A 5,594-nucleotide genomic window follows, 5' to 3' on the forward strand; every position below is an offset into this window, starting at 1 on the left:
AACCCAGCTCTGTTCATCGTCTGCAGGAACTCACCTCATAGCTGCCCCCAGATCAACCACTAAACAAACACCTGTCCCTATTTGCAGAACATGAAACAGAGGACTCAAAAGCGCAGGGTGCCAACACTAAGTGATGACATTCAGTTCTTCCCTGGATGTGAAGGAGGAAAAATGGAAGCTCTGGGTCCATTCAAGTAGCACAGAAAGACAGGGAAGCACCGGGCCCCTGGGCGGAAGTGATGGCCCCTGTGACCAGTGTCAGCGGTGTTTCAGGTGACCTGGGAGGGCTTTTGAGTGGGGTGGTCAAAGGCAGACGTATTTACAGTCTCTCTGTCTCTTGGGGGTTCAGTATCCAAAGCTCCTCATTAGTCAGACTCTTTTACTCCCATGTGCTCACAGGGCAGTTCAGATTCTTGAGCAGCAAGGCTCAGAGTGAAAACCTTTTTGCTGTGAATAATTCTTTACACGGACCTTCTCCCTGCACCTTTCTTGGCTCACATTAATTTCAAGTACCCTACACACCTCAACAGATTTTTTTTATTGTTATTCTATTACAGTTCTTTTTTTAAAATCTATATTTAAAGGCACCGCTTTACCACTCTCCTAACTAATACTACATTTAAGCTCAAAAATGTAGTTTCCGTATACAGGTAGATATATATTACCTGTATACATACATGTGGTACTATGGTGAATGTGCCCTACAAATGCAAACACTAAGGGCTAATTTTGTGTATGGCCTATTTAACATTGGTTCTGTTTGTGTATACACTATTAAGGAAATAGTAAAGGTCAGTTTTAATTCCAATCACAAAGAAAGGAAATACCAAAGACTGCTCAAACTACCGCACAATTGCACTCATCTCACAGGCTAGTAAAGGAATGCTCAAAATTCTCCAAGCCAGGCTTCAACAGTACATGAACCATGAACTTCCAGATATTCAAGCTGGTTTTAGAAAAGGCAGAGGATCCAGAGATCAAATTGCCAACATCCATTGGATCATCGAAATAGCAAGAGAGTTCCAGAAAAACATCTATTTCTGCTTTATTGACTATGCCAAAGCCTTTGACTGTGTGGATCACAACAAACTGTGGAAAATTCTGAAAGAGATGGGGATACCGGACCACCTGATCTGCCTCTTAAGAAACCTGTAGGCAGGTCAGGAAGCAACAGTTAGAACTGGACATGGAACAACAAACTGGTTCCAAATAGGAAAAGGAGTACGACAAGGCTGTATATTGTCACCCTGCTTATTTAACTTATATGCAGAGTACATCATGAGAAATGCTGGGCTGGATGAAGCACAAGCTGGAATCAAGATTGCCGGGAGAAATATCAGTAACCTCAGATATGCAGATGACACCACCCTCATGGCAGAAAGTGAAGAGGAACTAAAGAGCTTCTTGATGAAAGTGAAAGAAGACTGAAAAAATTGGCTTGAAACTCAACATTCAGAAAATTAAGATTATGGCATCTGGTCTCATCACTTCATGGCAAATAGATAGTGTCAGACTTTATTTTGGGGGGCTCCAAAATCACTGCAGATGGTGACTGTAGCCATGAAATTAAAAGATGCTTGCTCCTCAAAAGAAATGCTATGACCAATCTAGACAGCATATTAAAAAGCAGAGACATTACTTTGCCAACAAAAGTCCATCTAGTCAAAGCTATTGTTTTTCCAGTAGTCATGTATGGATGTGAGAGTTAGGCTACAAAGAAAGCTGAACATCGAAGAATTGATGCTTTTGAACTGTGGTGTTGGAGAAGACTCTTGAGAGTTCCTTGCACTGCAAGAAGATCCAACCAGTCCATCTAAAGGAAATCAGTCCTGACTATTCATTGGAGGGACTAATGCTGAAACTGAAACTCCAATACTTTGGCCACTTGATTAGAAGAACTAACTCATTGGAAAAGACCCTGATGCTGGAAAAGATGGAAGGTAGGAGGAGACAGGGACAACAGAGGATGAGATGGTTGGATGGCATCACCGACTCAATGGATATGAGTTTGAGTAAGCTCTGGGAGTTGATGATGGACAGGGAAGCCTGGTGTGCTGCAGTCCATGGGGTCTCAAAGAGTCAGACACAACTGAGCAACTGAACTGACTGAAGAAACTTGAAATAAAATTATTTAATCTGCCAGAATAATTGTGCTAGCATTCATGTAACTTTCCCTTTTCAATACTTCCAGAGGAATCATATCCATGGAACCAGACAACCAAACCAGCTCCTCTGAGTTTATCCTCCTGGGACTTTCAGAAAAGCCAGAACAGGAGACTCTCCTCTTTGCTCTGTTTCTCTGCATGTATGTGGTCACAGTAGTGGGGAACCTGTTGATCATCCTGGCCATCAGCACCGACTCCCACCTCCACACCCCCATGTACTTCTTGGCCAATCTTTCCTTGGTTGATTTCTGCCTGGCCACCGACACTGTCCCCAAGATGCTGGTGAGCATCCAAATCAAGAGCAAGTCCATCTCTTACTCCTGCTGCCTGACACAAATGTACTTCTTCCATTTCTTTGGCATCATGGACAGTGTCTTAATAGCCGTGATGGCTTATGATAGGTTCGTGGCTATATGTCACCCCTTACACTATCCCACTATCATGAGCCCACGCCTCTGTGGCCTGCTGGTTGGAGGCCTGTGGGTGTTTTCCGGCTTCATCTCCCTCACCCACATCCTCCTGATGGCCCGTCTGGTTTTCTGTGGCAATACCGAGTTGCCTCACTACTTCTGTGACCTCACCCCACTCCTCAGCCTTTCGTGCACTGACACCTCTGTGAACAAGATCTTTGTGCTCATTGTGGTAGGGATAGTCATAGCCATGCCTTTCATCTGTATTCTGGACGCCTACGTTTGAATCATTGTGGCTATCATGAAGGTGCCCTCTGCAGAAGGCAGGAGAAAAACCTTTTCCACCTGCAGCTCCCACCTCTCTGTGGTTGCCCTCCTTTATATGACCACCACTGGGGTCTGTGTCCTTCATCTGTCCACACAGCCATGAAGGAGAAAGCCTCTGCTGTGATGTACACTGCTGTCACCCCCGTGCTGAACCCCTTTATCTACAGCTTGAGGAACAGAGACCTGAAGAGGGCCCTAAGGAATCTCATGAAAAAAAAAAAATCATCTCATCTTCATGACCACAAGGTCATCTGGGAGCTTCCTAGAGGCAGGACCTCAAAATCTAAGGTCCTGAACCAGTGTATGGAATTACAAGAGCTGGAAGTGCAGCCATTCTGAATTTTGAATTGCAGAAGTTTAAAAGGGATAATCAGGAGGGTCCTATAACTATTTTCTCAAATGTGTGTGTGTGTGTGCACGCATGTGCGTTTACACACTCAGTGGCATCTGACTCTTTGTGACACCATGGACTGTAGCCCACCAGGCTCCTCCCTCTATGGGATTTTTCTTGCAAGGATACTGGAGTGGGTTGCCAATTCCTTCTCCAGGGGCTCTTCCCCACCCAGGGATCAAACCTGCATCTCCTGCATTGTAGGCAGATTCTTAACCACTGAGCCACCAAGGAAGCCCATTTTCTCCAATACTGGGACCAAAAAGGGTGTTTGTTAGGTAAACCTCATGCTATCACCCTGAAGATCAGCCTAGCCCTGCCAACTTGGGTTTACCCTGGTTTTGAAACCACTGAACACTCAACAAATATTTATTAAGAACATATTCAGGGCTGGATGTAGATGCTGCTCGTGGAAATATGAACAGGAGAGATAAGATCTCAATAGTCTAGAGTTTACAGCTGAGTGTGGGAGAAGATATTGTACTCTTAGTTGTAGTAGAATGGATAAACACGAGAGGAAGGATAGACTCCAATGGGAACACACAACAGAGTCAGAGGGAGATTTAGCAGAAGTCTTCCAGGAGAGGTGACCCAAAAACCCAAAGGATGAGAATATGTTGATCAAACACAGTGAGGAGAAGGAACGTCTCAGAAAGACAAAACAATCTGTGGAAAGGTAAGAAAGCAGGAGAAAGAGTGAAGCATGCATTTGTGAAGTTAAAAGTCCAGTTACGCTGAATGATGTGGGAGGTGCCACGTACTGAGGGCTTTAGGTCCAAACTAAGAGGGTGGCCTTTCTCCAAAGATCCAGCCAGTTAACTTGACTTTCCAGGGCTAAAGTCAGGGAGCCTGGGAATGAGTTGTACAGCCCCCTTCCTCCCACTCCTATCCTGTCTTCATGGGGAGCATGAAGGCTTGTGCTGGATAAAAACTGTGCAAGACACAAGGGAGAAAGAGATTCAGACCATGCCCTAAGGAAATGAGGAAATGCTACTTTTTGTTGTATATCTCATAGACAACGAGCAAAATACCAGTCAATTGAATCATAAATCTCTAAACAAGAGGGAAGCTTTGGCATGCCTCAATTGCCATATAAGCCTGTGGAATGTATCTAAGTGGTAACACTGCTTATACCAGAAATGTGCTGTGCTGTGCTTAGTTGCTCAGTCCCTTCTGACTCTTTGCAACTCCATGGACTGTAACCCACCAGGTTCCTCTGTCCAGGCAAGGGGATTCTCCAGGCAAAAATACTGGAATGGGTTGCCATGCACTGCCCCAGGGGATCTTGCCAACCCAGGGACTGAACCCAGGTCTCCCGCATTGCAGGCGGATTCTTTACCAGCTGAGTTACCAGAGAAGCCCAAACCAGAAATGAGAGCTACTCATTATGAGTTTATCTTGTGCCAAACACTATGGTTTGTTTCTTTTCTGTGTCTCATCTAGTCATTCTAAAGCTCCTATAAAAGCGGTAAGTCTCACTTTATTAGAGAGTAATCCTATTATGTATATGGAGCGTTACAACTAAAGTAAAGCAGGCAATGACTTTGCAGAGGTCAGAAGTTTTCAAAAGGTGCTAAGAATCTGATGTCATCCTTAGTAGAATGGCTTTAAAGAATCCTACATCTAATTTGCCTCTGTATTTTCCTTTCATGAAAATTAAATTAGAATGTATCAGTTGAACCAACAGGCCTGCTGCGGTCCCATCTTAGTACTCTATTAGTAAGGGTACATGTGAGAAAAGTGAAAATGCACTTTGTGGGTAATATTCTAATGGATAAAATCCAAAATTTAAAAACATTAAAATTTGCCCATGGGGCACTCATGGATCTGATCATGCCCTTTTATTATTATTATTTTTTAATATTTATGTATTTATTTGACCATGCTGGGTCTTAGTTGGGGCATGTGGGATCTAGTTCCCCAACCAGGGATCAAACCTAGACCCCCTTCATAGACAGCATAGAGTCTTTGTCACTGGACCACCAGAGAAGTCCCTGGTCATGCCCTTTTAGAATAACACACACACACACACACACACACAAACAACACAGGTAAAAGTTGAACCACAACGCTCTTTCTTCGTAACTCCCCTCCATTCTCTTGCCACATGAATAGAAATTACCATTCTACGGTGTTGGCTGGGAGAGGGTTTGAATTGCCAGTGACTTTGAAACTGATTACAGGGACTTCCCCAGCAGTCAGGTGGTTGGGACTTTGCCTTCTAATGCAGGAGATGTGGGTTCAATCCCTGGTCAGAGAACTGAGATCCCACATGCCTCACAGCCAAAAAACCAAAACATA

At 44.1% G+C, this 5,594-nt stretch overlaps 1 pseudogene; it reads left to right on the forward strand.

The window, feature by feature from the left end:
- Positions 1–2,204: 2,204 nt before the first annotated feature.
- On the forward strand, positions 2,205–3,241 carry LOC120864600 (annotated as a pseudogene).
- Positions 3,242–5,594: the final 2,353 nt, after the last annotated feature.

Source organism: Oryx dammah, unplaced genomic scaffold, assembly GCF_014754425.2.
Source record: "Oryx dammah isolate SB20612 unplaced genomic scaffold, SCBI_Odam_1.1 HiC_scaffold_5, whole genome shotgun sequence".
NCBI classification, from domain to species: Eukaryota; Metazoa; Chordata; class Mammalia; order Artiodactyla; family Bovidae; genus Oryx; species Oryx dammah.